The sequence below is a fragment of the Anguilla rostrata genome, chromosome 3 (assembly GCF_018555375.3).
Source record: "Anguilla rostrata isolate EN2019 chromosome 3, ASM1855537v3, whole genome shotgun sequence".
Classification (NCBI taxonomy): Eukaryota; Metazoa; Chordata; class Actinopteri; order Anguilliformes; family Anguillidae; genus Anguilla; species Anguilla rostrata.
In genome coordinates this window covers 64,103,864-64,123,691 of record NC_057935.1, presented here as the reverse complement: position 1 = coordinate 64,123,691, position 19,828 = coordinate 64,103,864, and the positions used below count along the sequence as shown (strand labels likewise).

General features: G+C 50.2%; 1 protein-coding gene across 1 annotated transcript in view; it reads right to left on the bottom strand.

The window, feature by feature from the left end:
- diaph2 (diaphanous-related formin 2) overlaps window positions 1–19,828 on the bottom strand; it is a 446,422-nt gene that overhangs the window by 150,817 nt on the left and 275,777 nt on the right.

Here is a 19,828-nt window from a genome sequence, read left to right as displayed (position 1 = left end):
GTTCCCCCTCTCAAACTCGGCGCTCATTTCTGAGCGATCGGCTCCTCGATGCATTCATCCGTACACATATACCGGCTTGCTTGATGCTCCGCGTGCGTATATTCTTTTGTTCCCCCCCCCCCCACCTTTTTCTTTTCTTCCTTTCTTCCTTCGGCTCAAAAAAACGAATGCGTTTGGGGAAATACATTTTTGTCAGAAGCGTGAACACTTCTGCACCTCGCCTGGCGAATCAATCAAACCAGCTTACATCTCCGGCTATAAGAAGCCTCAGCCTCCAATTTAAAATAAAGGATATCATTTGCGGCGAGCCCTCACAGGCTGCATGGAAGTAGCCTGGTCCAGAATCAGGCTCTCCTCTCCTCAACATCCCCCACACACCCACTGACCGGTACACACAGGACAGTGTCACTCCACACTTTAATTCTTTTTATTTTTATTTTTTTAACAAGGTATCGTTTAAAAAAAAAAAAAGGTAAAATGACACAGCAGTGCAGTTTCGCTTGGTGCCAATCTGATTGTGAATAAATATTTTATAAAGAAAAGAAAAAATAAAAACAATTTCCCAGTGTGCAACATCTGTCCGACAGCGTTACGGTGCCATCGCATCACACATTAACATGTCAACATAGCACTTGCTAGCAACTGATAAATATGTATGTCAATAAAAATGAGATTTGCTTCAGCTGGGGAGGCAGAGTGAGTTATTTATTTACCTTTTCACTGAATTACTATATTAGATTTACAAGTAACTGTGAATCTGATTATACTCACCCATTATTGTGGAAATAGGTGTAGGCTGACTGAACAGATATAAACTGCCAACGTACGTCTCTTTGGCCTAAATGAGATGTGCTACATCATCTCCAGTCTGCGTATTATTGCTTGGAAACAAGGACCGCAACATCAGAAAGAGGATCGCAGTGGTCGCCATAGTAGCTGAATGTGTCACCTTGTGAAATAACCTCCTTTAATCGTTTATGGTGTCACAAGTGTTAGAGATTAGATTGTTCTCAACATTCTAATGCTGATGTGACAGAGTTCTAGAACACTGAATCTAACAAAAAAAAAAAACAAACAAAAAAACCTTCCAAAAAACTACTCTTCAAAGCAGTAATACCCCCTGCCAACCTCAGTACGTTTTCTTGACTTCCACACAGGAGATGTGCATGCAGCCCCAACACAAAAGTCTGCCCAGGTGTTCAGCTTCAAAGTTGGTATGTTTTCATGGACTGGCAGGGGGTTGGGGGAGGGTGGGGTCGGTGTTTCTGCTTTGATTGCATTGGTCCCCAGGGCAGTTTGGGAAGGGCAGGGGGTCTTCCTGTTTCTGGTCTCCACTTCTCCCAGCAAAATCGCCCTGTGCGCCCTTTGGTACTCCACAGAAGGGTACCAGGGCAGGGCAGAGGGGGGGGCATTTAGCTTGGCGGGGGGCTAGGTACCCCCCACCGTCGCCTCCTCCCTCTCAGAGCACTTCCTGTTGAGCCCTGCCTGTAGGATGAGCTGAGGAGCAGAAAGAAACAGCTCCTTCTCTGCAGGCCCCCCTGCTCCCTGAAGCAGGTGAGGAGCTATCATACCCCTGCTCACCACGCCCATCCAGCACCACCACCCACCTGTACAGCGGCTGACCAGTGGGCCTGTGGGCATCAGTCACCACTACACCACCAGTCCACAGTGTTTTAAAGAACAGAAACAATGCATTAAGACATGAATGCACAAGAAGAGCTGATCAGTTTCAGGACTTTATTAATTCTGTGCCAGCTTCTGCTCTTAATTATTTAATCGGCTCAATCGTACCTCGAGCACGCATTAGAGGAAGCACCAGCTACTGTTTCAGACCGCAAGAGTATCCTAAATATTTTACTGTGCTCGAGCACAGGAGTGAACCAGCGTAGTTTACAGAGCGGTCAGAAAACTAACACCAAGGCAATTGGTTGGAACCAAAGCCAGCATGCAGATCGGCCCACCAGGACCGGAGTGCAGCCCAGTACCAAGAGAAGATGTGGGGAAGAGTTACTGAGCATAAGACCCGGCAAAAAAGTAGTGTGCACCCGCACTGCGAAACGGCACCCTGGTACAGAGGGTACAGTACCATGGCAGCCCTTTGATGCTGCTCACTGGCCATGAAACATGAGGTCAAAAAAATGTTCTTGTTAAATAAATAAAAAACAGTGGATTTTTACCTCTAAAAAAATTATATACAATTACAATACAATACAAAAATATATTTTTGGAGGTAACAAATGAATAACTTCATTGTTAGTTCCTTGCCTACTTGCTTGCTTGATGGTAGTCTACATATCACTACTTACAGCATGAATTCTTTTTCTCATTTGATACTCAAAAGCCATGGACAACCATAGGCCAGGCGTACACACTGCTGCATACAGTCCATGTCCTGACTCCATACTCTCCAGTATTTTTCTCAGAATGTGCAGGAGACACAACACCAAACAGGGAAAAATATCCTGTACAGTTCATCAGGAAGGCCAGTCACAGAATGGAGCGAGAGTCGGAATGAACTCTGGGTGCAATGAAACATCGATGCATCACTTCACCGAAGTGCATGTGTCACAATACAACTGCTTTGACGTTGACGTGTAGGAATCGATTTGTATCGTTAATTTACAGGGAAAACTTTTATTTAGGCAGAACGGGGCACTTGAGTTAACTTTGAAGGATATGCGGTTTGTTACTTCATTGATCACGAGTGTCGGTGGGGGGAATTCGTCAAATCTAATGGTCTCCTTCACATCACAGCTAATTACATCACATCATATGCTGATTAATCGTTATTAATAGTATCATATCGTTACAAATTAAGATAAATTGTGCTGTTGTTCAGAGTATCACTACTCAATTGTATCTTCATCATATTGCATCATCACACCCGCCCCTAGAACGAACCGATGTCATTGGCCACACTCCTGACCCCTGCCACATTCAGAAAAAGACTGCAGATCCCAGGTGCTGAGCAGCCTGATTAGGCCCTGCTCCACTGACTGCACTCTGAGCCAGCCACACAGAAGCCACGCTCCTTCTCGGAAGCTTCCTCTTTAAACGGGGACACGACCGACGCACTGACGGCATCGCGCTACTGAGAATAGCAACAGCCCACAATTAGACTTCCATATAAATAACTGCAGGGATATTACCACGCCGATGGCAGAGAAAGGTATTACGGCAAGTCCATTACTAATAATGGCATGAAGCCTGATAACCCATTTGCTCCTTTATTAATCACCCGCACGTCCGTTCGGTAATTGGATAAGGAGGCGACCGCGATGTCCAACACCTGCCTCAACACCGCGTTCCTGACGTTCAGACGGTAAATTTCTTGCCCGTGCGACGCGTAAGGTTCCTCCAGAACAACGCGCTCACGATGACGCAGGATTAGCTCAAATTATATGCACGGTCATCCATCATCATGCTAAGTGAACCATAGTGATATGTTAATCTAAGCACATCCCGGCATATAATTACCTATTCAAAACAGGCTCCGTGATCAATAAAGCTTTTAGCCTGTAGAGGCCTTTGTTTCCTTTTCAAAGTGGGGAAGCCTTTCTCAGATTAAGCAGCAATTGTTCGCAGGTAGAATGAATTGCCGCAAACACGCCAACCAGAAAAGCCGGAATTGATTAATCCATTAAGAAAGCATAATTCAGCGATTGCTTTACCACCAGCGCTGCGCCATTCGTCAATTTATCAGAGCGCGTTATTGCCCTGCGCACTTCTCAACGTGGTCCTCTTCGCCGGCACAATTCTTACAAATGGACCCGCAAATAATCTCTGAATTATTATTGCACTGTTTCCTGCAGAGTTTTTTTTATTTATTTATTTTATTTTTTTCCATTTTAAATGGCACTGTGTATGAGCATCCATTATATAAATCGCTTCCAATTTCTCCCCGAGAAATTGGCTATAACAGACAGCAGGCGGAGGGGACATGTCACAGCTGCAATCTCTGAAATGACAAAGCTTTACAAATGACTCAAAATGCGTGGCTGCTGGGGGAAGAAGAAGAAGAAGAAGAAGAAGAAGGAAAAAAAACAATAACATTGTAAATATCTCCCGGTTTCTTGCAGAATGACCCCTTTAATCTAAACAGATGTTTAGTCTGCGATCAATGCTGTTGTTGTTCAAAGCGTCTGTGAGAGATGAAATAATAAAGTGAAATAATAATGAAAATCCAGCAAATGGCAGGTTTTGGTTTCCCCACTTTCAGACACAAACAGAAGCATATTCTCCCTTTGTAAAGGTAGAGAGCACCACAGTCTGCTTGGGGGGCGCTCCTATTTCGCAAATTATTTCTGCTTTGCTGACTAGCTGATTCACCCCCCCCTCTCCCCCCCCCCTTCTTTCTGGAGTCGACGTGTGGAGGAATTTCGACTCAGCACCTCGGCAAATTATCTCCTGGCTGATACCAGCCGCTGCTCCTCTCCCTTCTATCTCAGCGGAAAATCTGCAGAACGGTTAATACGGAAGTAATCATGAGCGCGCCGGTGCAGATATCAAAACAAGGCCGGGCCGGCGTTCCCCGCGGCCGCGCCGTCCCGAATCCTGATGCCACTCTCCGTATTTAAGCGGAGTGAAGCAGTCCCGCGCCCGCTCAGCCGAGGGGTGTTTACCAATCCCCGGCGGGCCCCGGCGGCGGGCGGGCCCAGGCGGGGGCGCGGGCGGAAAGATAACGCTCTTTAAAGGCTGCAGCCATTTCCATACGGAACTCGGGCCCGCAACGCCTGCCTCCTCCAATTTCCTCAGCCATCGAGGGGAAACATCTCGAAACGTCGGTTTCCCTTCTAGCCCAAGCTCATTTTTAAGGTATCTTTTTTTTTTTTTTTTTTGCAGACTAAGTCGCAGTTCTGCAGCAATGCTGAAAATCTCCACCGCCATCAGGACCTAAAAAACCACAAGTCCTTGCTCTAGCTCCAACCTGTTAAAAAAAATAACTGACAGTAGTGAGTCAAACCGTGCCACTTATGCCACTTCCTGTTGGAGATCCTCTGTTTATCACACGTAGGCTTTTAAGAATATAAAGCACATTTCCCGTACGCCAAGTCAGACATAAGTGAACAGTCCACGGCATATTCTTCAAGGTTTTATAACGGCATGTTGATGCCGATGCTAAAAATAGCGCACAATAATTGTCCCTGGAGGCTGTGGCGTCGCGGCCTGTCCCTCGTACGCGATGTGTGTCACTCGCCGTGACATCGACAGGACGCGCAGGTGAGCGCAAACGCGAACGCATTCCGCCAGGCGCGCCACGCCGCCGCAATCCCCCGCCGGACAGCCGCGCCGGTGACAGCCGACGTCACGCGACATCACTCACAGCCGGGGTGATGAAGGGCTCGCCTGCCAATCACCATCATCCGAAAAAAACCTGTCGCACAAACGCGGCCGGTCCACGCGATTTACGGCCTTCGGTCGGAGAACGCGGGGAGGGGAGGGGAGGGAGGGGCGACGCGTGATGCGTGTGCGCGTGTGTGTGTGTGTGTGTGTGTACACAAGGACGCGTACACCAGCCACCCGCAGCCAGGTGTGTCGGGACGCGTTACCGAGGAGAATAGAATAAAAAGACGGCGGGCCAGCGTTTCGGCCCGGGCTGCGTTTCGCGACAGTCCCGAACGCCCATTATTGGAAACACTTCATCACATCAACAATCGCTGTTTATTCGAGGGCCGCTGTTGCAGCGTATTTATCAGAGGAATAATTAAAAGACGTTCTCCAGCTCATCACCGGCCTCTCTGAAGAAATTAAACCTGGAATCTTATTAGGCATTTATAGCGCTACGGCGTATTAATAACCGCGGACTCCGCCGCCGCCGCCGCCGCTCGATGTGCCGATTCAGAGGCGTTCCGCACCCTGAAACCGCGAGGAGGACTCTGGCGGCGCTCCGCTGATCCTCAGATACGCCGTCGCCTCCTCTCCCCGCTAATCGAGACGGTCACGCGAGCGAACGCTCGGCGAGCGCACGCTTCGCAAAGGCGCTACGGGCACGTCGTTAGCACGCGCCGCGCACACGCCAGAGCCTTTTCATTGGACGAGCCAAGCGATGATGAAATGCCCGTGTTGCATTCCGTATGGGGAAACCTGTCCACCGCATTCACCCGAGTAATCAGCAGCCAGACTGGACCGGACTGGACTGCATGTTATTGCATTACATGGAAAATTAAAGTAATGCATGTCCTAGTATTTTTTTTTCTGATATAATTTTTTTTATAAAATGGAGGAGAATGTCATAGCAACCACTGCAGTAAAGAATTAGCTGGCTGACTCTCAGAGGACACTGAGTAACGCTAAAAACCTGTGACCAGTGACTACACAATAAATACATAAATAAATAAACTCTGAAAGCTAGTGTATGCACACGTGCACACGCACACGCAAACACGCACGAGCACACACAGTAAACCGGAGTCGGAGTGGTGGGTGCTTCCGTGTAGTCACATGATTCCAGAAATGCCACTGAACTACAAATGGACTCAGAGGACAGTAACGTTGTTTAAAACCCTTTTCCTTTTAATATCATGCTAGTTCGCACCCATATGATCTGAACTCACTTCATTCTACCTACAAACACAGTCTCTTTACGCAGAAGGTTCATAAAGCTGGTTTGCACACAGTAGCTGGCGGCAGTCAGCAGTCAATCAAGCAATCATTCAGTCAATCCTTCAGCCCAAAAACTGCACGCGAACGTAAGTGAAATACAGTAAACGCAGCGATTAGAGGCATCGCTACAGTCTCAGTTACGACATATGCGCACCTCTTCGTGAACAGATCGGCCAATGAGGCGCTGCCAAAGTGCTATGACCTCACACCCGCTCCACTACAACACCCATGCTGAGTTGTGGCTGCACGCATATTTTTCCTTACTTTTTTTTTTTTTACTGTATTATTTTTTTTCCCCCCGCGCAAGCCGAGCGAGCCGACGCTGGCGTAGGCTGGAAGGCCCGTGCGGCGCTCTCTGCCAAAGCCCGCGCTCCTGCCCATGGGAGGCTTGTTCCATATTCATTTCCCACCGCGAATGCACTGCTGCTGGAGACGCATGCTGAGAGAGCTAATTAGCGTAGCGCACCTCTGCGCGCCCAATCCGGCGATGCTCCTGTCATACGCCCCGCAGTCCCCCCCCCAAACCCGTCACCACCCCCCCCCCCCGCCCAAACCAAAAGAAAAAACACCCCACTTTCATTAGTCTGGGATCAATCATCTGCACACATAGGGTAATCACAATTTAATTTCATGCATTTCAAATTTTTAATTTATTTGTTGTTATATCCCCAAACTGTCATCGCTGCATGCCAAACGCCTTCAGAGCTCGGTTTTATTCTTCTGCCAGTTTGTGTTAAGACCAGATATCGGTTTCATAGCTTTATAAACTCAACCGGTGGGGGGTGGGGGTGGGGGCTGGGGGGAGGAATTTATACTACGACGGCTTGAAATGAACACGGTACGAATGCTTTGAGGAGCGTTGCCAATGACACGTTTGCCATTTTCCCCACCTGCAGACCCAGACAACGAAAATAGCAAAACAAATAATAAAAAGCAAAAATTAGAAAAAAAATTAAATAATACTCCGCGTGCCGAGGAACGGCGGAGCGCCTCGGAAGCCTATTTCCGTCACGTCTCCGCTGTTTTAACTTGTCAATTTCAGTAAATGTCGAAGGTCCCCTACCCCCTACGAGCCTTGGCAGAGGAGGAGAGGGGAGAGGGGGAGAGAGCGCCTCTGACATTTATTGAGCACGGCGAGGCGGCGGCGCTTAAGTGAGGCCCCCGCGCGGCCCCTCCGCGGTCTCAGGTGATTGGGCCGTCATTAAGTTTATCTGACAGAACCGCGAGCTGATTAGCGCGGCGAGGTGAAGATCATCGACGGGCGAGGGAAGCCAGGCTGACACGGGGGGGGGGAGCCAGGACCGGCGCCCCCCCCCCGTCCCGGAGCCCCGTCGGCGTCCCGCGTTCCTGGCCCGGGCACCTGACGCGACTCGCGGCGTCCGTTTCAAACGCGTTTCGGGGGCCGCGCTGATGCGGGAGCACAACCTCAAATCAGATTACGCCATTGCGGGTCGCCGCTGCGGATAAAGGATAGCGCTATAGCAGAGGCTGAGCGGTCGTAAACAATTCACAGTAAGTGAGACATTTACCAGTTTACACTGGTTAAGGTGGAAATCATGAGTAGCTATAAAATCAGAGTACATAATGCGCACACACACACACACACACACACACACACACACACACGCACGCACGCACGCACGCACGCGCACACACACACACACACACACACACACACACACACACACACACACACCCCTCCCTACAGCCAACCCAGAACTCCAGACCCATTCACACTGAGGGCAGAGTGATGTAATGCCAGGCATTTGGGCTGATCAGGGTACCCTGAGTACCCAGCTCAGACTCAGACTGTGCTTATAGTAAAGGGTCAGTGTACCCAGAGTACCCAGCTCAGACCCAGACTGCGCTGACTGTGCTTATAGTAAAGGGTCAGTGTACCCAGAGTACCCAGCTCAGACCCAGACTGCGCTGACTGTGCTTATAGTAAAGGGTCAGTGTACCCAGAGTACCCAGCTCAGACTCAGACTGTGCTGATAGTAAAGGGTCAGTGTACCCAGAGTACCCAGCTCAGACTCAGACTGTGCTTATAGTAAAGGGTCAGTGTACCCAGAGTACCCAGCTCAGACCCAGACTGCGCTGACTGTGCTTATAGTAAAGGGTCAGTGTACCCAGAGTACCCAGCTCAGACCCAGACTGCGCTGACTGTGCTTATAGTAAAGGGTCAGTGTACCCAGAGTACCCAGCTCAGACTCAGACTGTGCTGATAGTAAAGGGTCAGTGTACCCAGAGTACCCAGCTCAGACTCAGACTGTGCTGATAGTAAAGGGTCAGTGTACCCAGAGTACCCAGCTCAGACTCAGACTGTGCTGACTGTGCTTATAGTAAAGGGTCAGTGTACCCAGAGTACCCAGCTCAGACTCAGACTGTGCTTATAGTAAAGGGTGATGGTACCCAGAGTACCCAGCTCAGACTCAGACTGTGCTTATAGTAAAGGGTCAGTGTACCCTGAGTACCCAGCTCAGACTCAGACTGTGCTTATAGTAAAGGGTGATGGTACCCAGAGTACCCAGCTCAGACTCAGACTGTGTTGACTGTGCTTATTGTAAAGGATGATGGTACCCAGAGTACCCAGCTCAGACTCAGACTGTGCTTATAGCAAAGGCTCAGTGTACCCAGAGTACCCAGCTCAGACTCAGACTGTGCTGACTGTGCTTATAGTAAAGGGTGATGGTACCCTGAGTACCCAGCTCAGACTCAGACTGTGCTTATAGCAAAGGCTCAGTGTACCCAGAGTACCCAGCTCAGACTCAGACTGTGCTTATAGTAAAGGGTCAGTGTACCCAGAGTACCCAGCTCAGACTCAGACTGTGCTTATAGTAAAGGGTCAGTGTACCCAGAGTACCCAGCTCAGACTCAGACTGTGCAGACTGTGCTTATAGTAAAGGGTCAGTGTACCCAGAGTACCCAGCTCAGACTCAGACTGTGCTGACTGCGCTTTAGAGGCAGTGCTCCCCCACGTGGGAGAACCGAGCCTTCGCCGGGCCCCTGTGCCAGAGCCCACAGCGATCTGACAACAGGACCCGCTGCTCTCATTGTTCCTGGTAGACCCATTAGTCACCGCCGACAGGCCCAGGAGGAGCCCTGCTATTTTCCTCACTTGCTCTCCCTCCATGATTGTTCCTGATTGCAATGAATTATTGAGACTTGCTTTTCAAGCCCTCTCCATATCAATGGTGATGAATGGTGATTTTTCTACATCTTTTTTTTCCCCGCGAGCACAACCCTTATGTCCTACAGTATGTGTATAGAGGGGGGGGTGGGGGGGACAGTTGAGGGGGGGTGGGGGGAGGTCTGCTGTGTATTACGGATGTAGAAGAGATGTTCAGAAAAAATCTAAGGGTGAAATTCTTGGCTGTTCAGTAGAAGTGCTCGCACTTACCTATAAAACAAGAGCAGCTCAAATACACACAAGCAACTGTCTTTCTGACGCAGTGTAAAAGGCCACGGCCTGCTGACAGTCCCTGTGAAGAATTCAGCAGTGTGAGAATTATTAATCTGCTCCACGCGGCCCGGCTCGCCTGACGCCGCGGTCTACAGGATTTCAATATGCTGCAAACGGCAGGGGCGTCCCTCAGGACTGGTCCTGTACCTCTTAGACCTGTCCCGCCACCCACGAGCCCCGAAGACATTCCACCTCCCCGCCGCGCCCCCGTCGCCCCCAGAGACGGCCATTAGGGCTCCATACCGTCTCCGGCGCGAGGTCACGACCGCCAAAGAGCGACCCGCCCCCCTTCGCCAGGCCCGTGAGGCGGCCGGGGAGTCCTCCGGGCAGCCGCGGCACGTCTGGCTCCACGCCGCGCAGCCTCCCCGAACGTGCCGGAACGGATCCCAGCTCGACCAATCGGACGAGAGGGGGCTGCTCGGCAGGGGAGGCGCGCCCCCCCGGAGCTGAATCACAGCTCTTTTCTTTCGGCGGGCGGTTGAAAGCGGCGTTCGCTCGAAAACGAGCGCCCCGGGGGTTTGGGCCGCCCCCCGCCGCGATCAGAACCTCCGCGCGAGCGGTGGGGGGGTGCGTGAGGGGCGGAGGCGGGGCGCCCGTGTTCACGCCCGGCGGCGCGGCAGAGCGCGGCGGAAGGAGCCCAGCGGCGGGTCCATCCGGCACTAACGCCGCCCCAGCAGGGGCCCGGGATGGGGTCGGCAGCACAGGTGGCCATCCATCTCAACCCCCGCACACGGAGCAGACAGCCCCCCCGCGGGGGGAGGGGCCCATCTGTCACGGGCTGGGAGGGGCGCGGGGGTCTGGAGAGGCCCAGCGGCCCGCTGAACCCCCCCCCTCCCTGTGTGAGGGGGCACATCTGTGCGGGGCCCACCCACAGCACCCATCCCAGCAAACGTGTGCGAGCCTAACCTTATGCATGGTGGCGTGTTTAACGCTCATCCCTGTGTGCGGGGGCACATCTGTGCGGGCCCCACCCACAGCACCCATACCCCAGGCCTCCCTAGCGAACGCGCGCCAGCCTAACCTCGGGCACAGCGGCGTGTTTAACTCGACCGCAGAGCGACCGCAGTGTCGGCTGACCGTGTCGAGCTCAGAGCAGCCCTCGCTCGTGGCGGGTCGTCCCTGTGGAACGCGCGCCTCTTCGGGGTGGAGTCCCCGCCTGGGACCCAGCGACTGCGAGATTGGGAGCGGGGGTCAGTGAGTGCATCATTTTTTTTGTCGGAGAGTTCTCTTTGATGGGCGCCGATGGCCGGGGAGCGCCTTGGCCTTTCGCTGGAGTGACTCCAAGCACCAATTTGCAGCAGGGGAAGTGCATCCTTCAGCCCAGTTTCTTCACCAGGGCAATTACGGGGTCATTTAGAACCTCCATTCCGGGTCATTTTTTTGGGCTTCACGGTAAGGCGAGCCATAAAAAGGCCGAAAAGCAGGGAGGCACTCTGGGCTCTGAGCTCGGGTGGAAAGATTCGCAGCGCGCTATTTTCCACAGGCGCAGTCTTACCGGGTGTATAGGAACCTCCGCGCGGCCTCCTTTGATGGCAAGTGCATGTGGCTGCCATGCGCAGCGCAGGCTGTAAGCTCGAGCTGCCTCTGGGCTGGATCCAGGGTTATGCCTGACAAGACGTTTGCCGCGCGACACATCACTTCCTGTCCCCTAGGTTTCCTGTCAGGTGGAGGTGGTCCTTCTTAAGCTCGGCTGCTATTGTTGATCAAGCCGGAGCTTTGAGCCACAGATCATCTCGCGACACAATCCGCGCCGTGTGACACTGCCCCTTGGCAACATCACCGCAGACGTGGAAGGTGACGGATCGCTTGTTAATCTTTATTCTCAGTGAAGTACTACTAAAGTTAAAAAACTTAACTTTTAAATTCCATAAAAGGGGTTGTAAATAGTGCAGCTGCAATGAAGTGAGATTCTTTCCAACAGCGTTGCAGTTAGAAGCAAGTGAAAATGGCTGAGCCCGTTTTCAACAAGGGGATTTCCATTAATCTCATTTCCTCTGGTTCATCAACATACTTTGAGTGAGTTTCACCGAAATATCTAACTGCCAAAACAAGTTTCTAACCTGCGTTACCGAGCGAGTTGTTCCAATTTTAGAAACCTCCAAAATGCAAACGTTCTCAGCAGGCCTTTATATTTATTAAATTTCCTCCCAAATTGCCTTGAAATTGCATTCCTCACACTCAGAACTAGCCGGTGTATGTCAAAGGGTGCCTTCTATCTGCATTTCATATCTGCGGTCGAGAGCGAGACTTCGCGCTGAATAACAAGCAGCTTCCCTCCAAGATGTCTGAACTATATAAATATCAAACAACAATTAACAAATAAGAGATGAGGCAGGGGTGGGAATTAGAATCCTCTTACCGACAAAAGGACTGTCAGCGAAGATTGCTCAATTAAGCCCACAGCTCCGCCGAAGACCCTCCCCTTCCCCAGCAGTGATTCAGAGCGGGGCGGTGAGAATTCGGGATGAGTCGGGCGCGAGCGTGTGCTCAGGGAGTGCAGCCGGTCGGCAGCGGCCGCCGGCGCCGGCGGCTCGGCCGGCGACCGCGGCGAACCTGGAACGCGGCGGCGGACCGTGACGACCGTAAGGAGAGTTTCCTGTGAGAGTGACGAGTGGAGACGGGCGAGCCTCGGGCCCTACCTCGGGCTACAGCCGCTTACCGGCTGTGCCTGCGCGCCGCCAGCGCTGGTGTACAGGCACATGCATATAAGCCCGCGCGCCAGCGCAAGAGTGTGTGCATGTGTGCGTGTGTGCGCGAGTGCACTAACGAGTGTGTGTGTGTGTGTGCGTGTGTGCGCGAGTGCACTAACGAGTGTGTGTGTGTGTGTGTGTGCATGAGTACCAGTGCACATATATGTGGATCGGTGTTTGTGTACGTGCATGCGTATGTGCGTGCAAGTCTGAGTGCACTAGCATGTAAGAGTGTATGTGTGTGTGTGTGTGTGTGTGTGAGTGCGAGCGTGCGAGCGTGTGCGTGCATGCGTGTGTGTGCATGCGTGTGTCTGTGTGTGCGTGTGTACATGTGTATCAGCACACATATATGTGGATCTGTGTTTGTGTACATGCATGTGTGTGTGCGTGTGTGCGTGCGTGCGTGTGCATGCAAGTGTGTGTGTGAGTGTGTGCATGCATATGTGTGTGTGTGTGTGTGCCTGCCTGTGAGAGATGGGAATACCCATGAAAAGCCGGAATGACAGAGGAAAACAAAAGCAGTTTAATGACCAGCCATGTCAATCACTTCAGTACAGCTTCTGACTTCTAAAACAACCAACACTGCCGCAGTACTACACTTACACAGAAGCCCCCGTGGAGGACCTGGGCACGTTCACCGGGAAAACAACGGCAGAGCACGGAATGGCATCGCGCGATGAAATCCAGCGTTTTATTAGGATGAGTCACCAGGCAGCCCTGAATTCATATTTATAACTGACCTGAAACGTGGTCTCGGCTGCACCGGACACCGGCACCGAGTAAGCAGCGAATAACAAGAACACGCTGTGAGGTGTTTCAGGTGGCGAAAAGTGAACAGAAATGGTGAAATGTGCGATTCTGTACGAAGGCTAAAAATACGTTTCTGTACTTAAAGGAAAATGAAATGCAGTTGTGATGAGGTGTTCTTTTCCGTCAGAGAAATAAAGACCTTTTTTTCACGCATTTCGTGATCAGCCACAGCATTAACCTTAAGAAGAAGGAACAAGCTGAATAATTGGAGAAGACCTTTATCTTTATTTTTCATTCTAATACGCTGGAGATAAAAGTGAGTGGTTGGGATTTGGGTGAAAGCTCGGGCGAACAGAAAACAACACGTATCTTGGACCTGGAAAACATGTTGTTGAATGTTGTTTTTATTAATTATATTTGCATCTTCAGGATTTTGACATACCCACACAATTTTCCACGCATCTGACTAAATGTGATACGCTGAGGCGTATCGCAATTATGTACATGGTTACACCAACAGACAAAAATAATAAGGCGCACAAATGTCTTTGACATTGTTTTTGTATATGCGCTCAATTTTTAAAGATTATTGCTACAACTGACATTTCACCTCTCTCAATTTTGCTAAGAACTTCCGGCAATGTTCCCCATATCGACGCACCCTGCCCATAATGTCAATCAATAATGCTAATTATTTTGAGGTTATACTTCCAAGACATCTTCCTGATAAAACCTTCTGAATTTTTTTTTTCCCCGTACAGACCCACAGATATTTTTCATGCAGAGGAAGTTGGAGGACAGGAAATGAAGCGTAGAGAGAGGCTGATATATTTATGACAGGACTGAAGGACAGACCACAACTCGGGAGCGCTCGGAAAGCAAATATGCACCAAAAAAGAAAGAGAGTCAACAGCCATGTTTCAGACGGCTGTCGCCTGAACCATAAAAACAGCAGGATAGCATTTCAGCTGAAAGAAGACAAAGGCGCTCATTAATTTCAGGATACTGCAACATAAGATTTAAAACATGAGAATTGCCACACTATATTTCATACATACAGATTTTAATCGCTGTAACAAGGTAATGATAACATTATAATGTGATAAAAATGGTCGTACAGAAAGCACATTCTCTCCTCAGGAATATGGTGCGTGGTGAGAGATGTACAATATCTAAAGATGAAAGATGTAGACAATGAGTCCCGAAGGACCAGGAGAAAATCTGGCTTTAATTAACATAATTTCTCATTTACAGCCTTTTCCGTCACTTCCTGAAAGACACCGCAAGTGAGGTGTAGGATTTTTTCCCACATGGTTTTTCTGTCTCACTCGTTACTCGTTTATTAAGTTAGTGTAATCTCCTCTCGAGCATACGCTTCCTGAAAGATGTCAAATCCGTTCCTCAGAAGTCTGTGAAAAGGAACCAACCATTCAAAACAGAGGCGCTATATATCTATTTATATATGTGTGTGTGTGTGTGTGTATAAGTCACATAGATATATTTTCTGAGGAAAAGCCGTTATGGTCAATTAAAACTTGAATGATTGCTATCGCCATGTAACACAGCAGTATTAAGTTCTGACAGCGTTCTTTTTTTTTAAACAGAAAAGTTTCGATAGCATCGATACCCTCACTCAAGGGCGCGGCGCGGCGCTCATCTCATTCGCCTGTGACCCTCGGGCCACGAGCGCGCGGAGAGAGAGAGCCGAAATAACCACGCGGCGGCGGCGGCGGCAAGCCCCCCCCTGTATTCAACCTGTCAAAGCGGCAGGCCGAGCGGGCACTTTGTCTCAGCTCCCCTCTCCTGCCAGAGGGGCCTGCTCTCTGATGGAAGAGCTGTCCTCACTTTTTTAAACCTGTTATTTACTGGCGCAGAGACACCGGGGGTTTATTTAATGCGGGAGAGGCCCATCTGAAAGTTACATAAAAGCCCGAAATTCAACCCCGGGTTACAGAGAGCGGAGGCCCGGCATCGCGGGCAATTTAAAATTTACAACGAGGTCATTTGGCGGGCGCTTTTAGTGGAAGCGGCTCGGAAAAAGCGCACTGCACATAGGAAAGAAATAACACCGGAGCCAGGGCCACACGGGTTTGCAATTATACACAAGCGCCACCGTCAATGTGCGCGCCTGAGGACCCACGACATAAAGGGAGAAAAAGGGGCCAGTTTCTTTTTCAACCACACAGAAAAATTGCGGCGGTCTGTAAAGGTGAGTTTTCCGATGTTTTCAGGAGGCAGCCAGCCGATCCGTCTTCCTGACTGACAGGGGAAAGTCGTTCGACCTACAGAGAAGGACTCCTCACTCGGACGACTTCTCAGGGACCAGCCCGAAATAAGGAGCGCTGGAACACACTGAGCTCAGAGAAACAGACGCCGTTAATGAACCAGGGGAGACCGACGTCTTCCTCAAGAGTAAAAAGAAGGTCGTTCCCGCCGTCAGGGTACGAGGACGGAGAAGAGACAGGGACCACCAGGAGCAGCTGCTCTGAGCTCAGCTAGCAGGAGGATGCAGAATGGAGAGGTCCAGTTGGAGGGTATATGCAGTAATAATCACTGTCTGTGTATAATGCATGCGTAATCACCATGTGCAGCTCAGTATGTCAGTATGAGAGATATGAACTGACTGCAGAGAGAGCACGTCTGAATTTCGGCAGGTTCTATCCAGGTGGGCAGCAACATTTTTGACCCGCGACGGTCGCCTGATTGCACAGGCCAGCGGACCAGCCGCTAACGTGCTACAACAGCCCAGACAGAAGATTGCAAGGGCTTGTACAAACAGCAGCGGGGCCTCTGTCGTGACGCTGTGAGGGGAGAGTCTGCTGTCAGGTGGATGCTGCAATGTGTCCTGAGACTGTCAGGTCATCCAGGGTCACGTCATGATTCTTGGCTGAGCGGGGGGGGAGACGCGGCGCGACTGAAGCACGAGTCTCCGGGGAAGCCTTCGCCAGGAGGAAGACGTGCTGTTTTCCTCAGATTAATCATCAGGTGATGGGTGGGCGGATATCCTGGCTGTAATGTCAGTGAAAAACCACCGAAATGCGGGCCTGAGCTAGGGCGTCGGAGGGGCAGGACGAAAAAAAGAGTGGAGTATCTCCAGCATAGCAATGATACGGCATGCCGTGAGCGGAGAGAACTGGACCGTGTCGTGTAGCGAGAGAAGCGGAGCGGTCCGAGCACCGAGCCCTGAGGGACGCCACTCGTGGGGGGGTGGGGCTTGGGAGACGGATCCCCTCCAGGCCGACTGACAGAGCAAGCCAGCGAGACGCGAGGTGAACCCGGCGTGGGCGGAGCCTGAGATGCCCATCTCCGCCAGTGGCTGAGGGCAGGACGCGGCGGCGGGCAGGACGTGGCAGCAGACAGGCGGGCGGGGCTGAAGGCAGCAGACGTTAGACAGGATGAGAACAGACCTGAGTGACTAAGCTCCCTCAAGGCAAGCGCATCCGCGACTGCGAGGAGAGCAGTCCCTGTGGAGTGGTCAGACTTGAAACCTGATTGGCTGGGGTCGAAGAGGTTATTCTGCTGGAGACGGTAGCGACAGCTGATTGAAAACTGCATGCTGCATGATGAAAAAACAGGATGTGCTCAAAATGCCATTATTTCAAACTTGGGCAGGAAAACACAGAGCGAACAGGGAAGGAATGCTCAGGAAATGACCACTCAAACCCATAACTGCATGATAAACACACATATGTTCTAAATGAAGGTGCACGTGAATACGCCGAAAGAAAAAAAAATACTATTTTTAAAGGTCAAAAATATTCAGGCCTCTGGAACCCTTCACCACTCCCTTGGGCAATCTGGTGGCTAGCCGCAATGTGCAAAAGCTGCATTGCACAGATTCATGTTTCAATATTAAATCTATGAAATGTAATGTTAAATAAAATGAATACAGCTTTGTAATAAGAAATCCTTCTTCCCTTTTCTTTTTTATTGTCTCTTCAGGGAGAATCATTTGGCTCTGTGCAGACTATAAAGATTATTGGCAAACTTTCTTTGACTGTCTCAGTTTTATCACAGCACCTTCTGAAGGGGCTGACCTTAAAAAGGTCAAAACGATTTAAAAAAAAGTATTTAACTAAAATAACAGGAAGAGCAAATCTAACGTAATATCAATGATGCAAGCCTCTCTCCGTGTCCTCCATACTGTCTGTAGATGGTCTTCTCCTATGGCTTCTGAAATCAGGCCAATCTGCACAACTAACTTACACACGCATTGCACTTCTTACCTGGACTGTCTAAACCAATATCTCAAATAAAAATCAAATATCTAAAACTCTTTTCTCTGTTGTAGCAACATATGCTATGGAAAAATCCTAAGTTGTTATCAGCATCTTTTGTTGTTCCAGGGGTTTCACATCCACACACTGACATCACTGACTGAAGGTGGGAGGAGGGGGTCCCCTAGCTTAAATGACCCCCCCCCCCTTCTCTCCACCAGGGAAGCGACTTGAGTGGGGATCCCTGGAACCATCGCGCTGGCCGTTTGCCAGGGTTAAAACAGGCGCCGCACAGCCCAAAGAGTTCCGATTAATATTACATGGGGAAACCAGCACGGGGATTTAAAGAATATTAAATATTACTTAATAGCGCACTTCGCTCGCCGCGTTACAATACCACTTAATGCACTTACGCATCGCTATCGCACGCCGTCGTTACTCCGCTTCTGAAAGGCCAGGCGGCCGACTGATCCGGTTGGCGCGAGCTCGGACGCCACCCATTACCCTGCCGCTTTGCGAACGCGAACGCTCTCTCTCTCTCTCTCTCTCGCCGAGCGCTGCCGGGCACCTCGCGTTCGCTGGCACACAGACTGCCGAACCGAGAGCAGCGGGGGGGGGGGAAGGGATGCGGGGGCGGGAGGAAGCGGCTCGGCTGCGGCGGCGCGTGGGAGGCAGGAGGGTCGAGGGCCGAACCCTGTCAGACGATGACCGGCGCCCGCGCGAGCCTCGGACTCCGCCGGAGCCTCCGTCGAAAAGCGGCGAGGTTACGAAACCCGCGTGCCCCGCGCCCTGACCCTCAGACGACCCGCTATTTATAACTAAAGAAAATATAATAATAATAATAACAATAACAACAATAATAAAAACACACAACAGCACGCTCATCATAAACCACAAACATCTCGAGTTGTAAAGGGCAATGGCATGAGGGCACATTCCAGGAGCTTCTGCTGACTTTTTCCCGTAAGTACATGAAGCAAAAAAAAAAACAAAAAGGAGCTGTATGTCGCATTGCAGAACCATATAAAGCACGACATGTATTTCTTATTTTTTAAAAAAAGAAAAAAAACAATAAAGGCAAGAGCAGGGTGAAGAAATCCTGCTGAAGAACACACTGCATCTCCTTCAACGGCATTTACCGTACCGCGTGTGCCTTTGAAGCTAGCACACTCCCATGGCTTTCTCCCCAATGCTGAGGTTTGACATGTGGAGCTTGGAGCCTAGCCTACTGCTCAGCTCCTGACAGGGAATCACATTCGAATGTCAGATGTTTCTCTGTATAAATAAACACATGTACGGGACTAGACAGCCGCGGCTTTTAATATCCGAAGCTAATTTTTCTGAATACCGAATCATTCCTGCAAAAAATCCATACAATTAATCATTAATTCATGCTTGTTCGGTTGTTTTACGAGTATGCTAGCGCACAGAAAGTGGGAGAGAGGGATGCATAACGCATGTGCGTGTTCATTAGCCTCCCGCTGAAGTTCTATGATGTTTTATTAAGTTGTATTAAATTGAACATAGATTAAACATCAAACATGACAATGGGCGGATTAAATCGCCGCAGATTTCTAAATTGCTTCTCCTTGTCCGATTCTTTTCAGTACCTCACAATCAGAGTCCCTCTGATAACAAGCATGAACATCAAAACAAGTGCACCACGTTTCAGATTAGACCACTTACACATCCCAACAAATCTCCCACAAAACGGGGCGTAGGAGCTCCCCACGGACACCACAGAAGGTTCATTCACAAAAACAGTGCATTAAAAGCAGAAGAAAATGGACTAGGCCTCTTAACATCAGGACATACTGCGCTAAACTGTACTATACTGTAAAAGACCAGCCAGGTTTTTTGAGAATTGTGGATGAAATAAGAAGATGAATGGGAGAAAGAGAGAGAGAGAGAGGAAACACAAACTAACACCTGTTGTGACATACATCACTTGAGGGATATTGCCTTGTACAGTCACATCACATGTGTATGCTTTGGAAACACAAACGAGTGATTGTCACCGCAATGAACTAATCAGAAATTTAAACTGTGAGAGAGAAAACGGAGACAAAGAGAACAAAAGCGAAACTAGGGGGGGTGAAGGAGGC